General features: G+C 28.6%; 1 non-coding gene across 1 annotated transcript; it reads left to right on the forward strand.

The window, feature by feature from the left end:
• The first annotated feature begins 333 nt into the window (after positions 1-333).
• TRNAI-UAU (transfer RNA isoleucine (anticodon UAU)) lies at positions 334-407 on the forward strand. The gene has a single exon. It is a non-coding gene; the product is annotated as a tRNA-Ile (tRNA).
• Positions 408-1,193: the final 786 nt, after the last annotated feature.

The raw sequence follows: 1,193 nt of genomic DNA on the forward strand, positions 1-1,193 counted from the left end.
ATTTGTTTTGTTAAGTGATTTGGTTTGTTAATTTGGATTTGAAATTTGTCATACTATTCGTATTTCCTTATTTCCGTTAATTGGTTTTGGACTTAATATGTAATCGATTATTTATGAACCTAAAAGTTAGTTTTATGTTTTCCGCTGCAAAATTCTGAATAAGCCGTTACGTTTTCACACGGGCGATAATACTTTGATAATTCTCTATAGTTATATTTATAAAAGGGTTATATTTATAAAAGGGTTATTTTAGAAAAAGGGAATTGTCGGGGTGTTACACAAACTGTCGATACAGGTTGTAATTATATTTAAATTTTAGTTTTATATTCATGTGGTCCTGTAGCTTAGTTGGTTAGAGCGTTGGTCTTATGAGCCGAAGGTCGCGAGTTCGGGCTTCGCCAGGACCATTTAGGCTTACTTTTTTTATCTAGTTTTTGAAAATTTTATCATAAAACCAACCCACGTACATTACTTGTATTAATTTCTTTGCTTCAAAGTTTTTAAATGATATTGTCGAAATCCTTTTGTTGTAACGATTATATTCTTACTTTATTTTATGAGATATGTTTACTTTACTGTTAAAGATATAATCAACAATATATCAAATAATTAGACAAAAATGAATGGAAATAAGGAACTCCGTGTTTGCAAAACAGAAATGAATCAAATTATGTCATTAATTTGGTTATCCTACTATAAGGGAATTTATTCATTGTAATGCATATTAGTTTTAAATCCATGCAATTTTAGATCTATATGTGATACTTATAAGCTGTGTTTCACACTTTTACTATATATGGAGTTACGATAGTTAACATTTTTGTCTAAATATTTATTCTCTCACTCTTAATTAACTATTCAAATGTCAACAAAGTCACCATTAATATAATTCTTCCGTTCTTTTTTAAATGACAAAATTATTTAGGCACGTTTTCCAATGTACGATTTCAAACATTAATATCTCTAATTATGGATAAGAAAAAGTTATAAAAGTTGATATTTAAAAAATATTTATTGAGCTGAATCTAATAAGACCCCACACGACTATGTTTTTTCTTAAGTATAAATCACAAAATGAAGTCAAAGAAGCTTGTGTGAATTGTTGGGGAATACAGTTAAACATAATAACATGTGCGGAACATCCCCAATGCCAGGAAACATGTATAAAGCACAGATTAAGCAAACTTACATTC

Source organism: Spinacia oleracea, chromosome 4 (genome assembly GCF_020520425.1).
Source record: "Spinacia oleracea cultivar Varoflay chromosome 4, BTI_SOV_V1, whole genome shotgun sequence".
Lineage (NCBI taxonomy): Eukaryota > Viridiplantae > Streptophyta > Magnoliopsida > Caryophyllales > Amaranthaceae > Spinacia > Spinacia oleracea.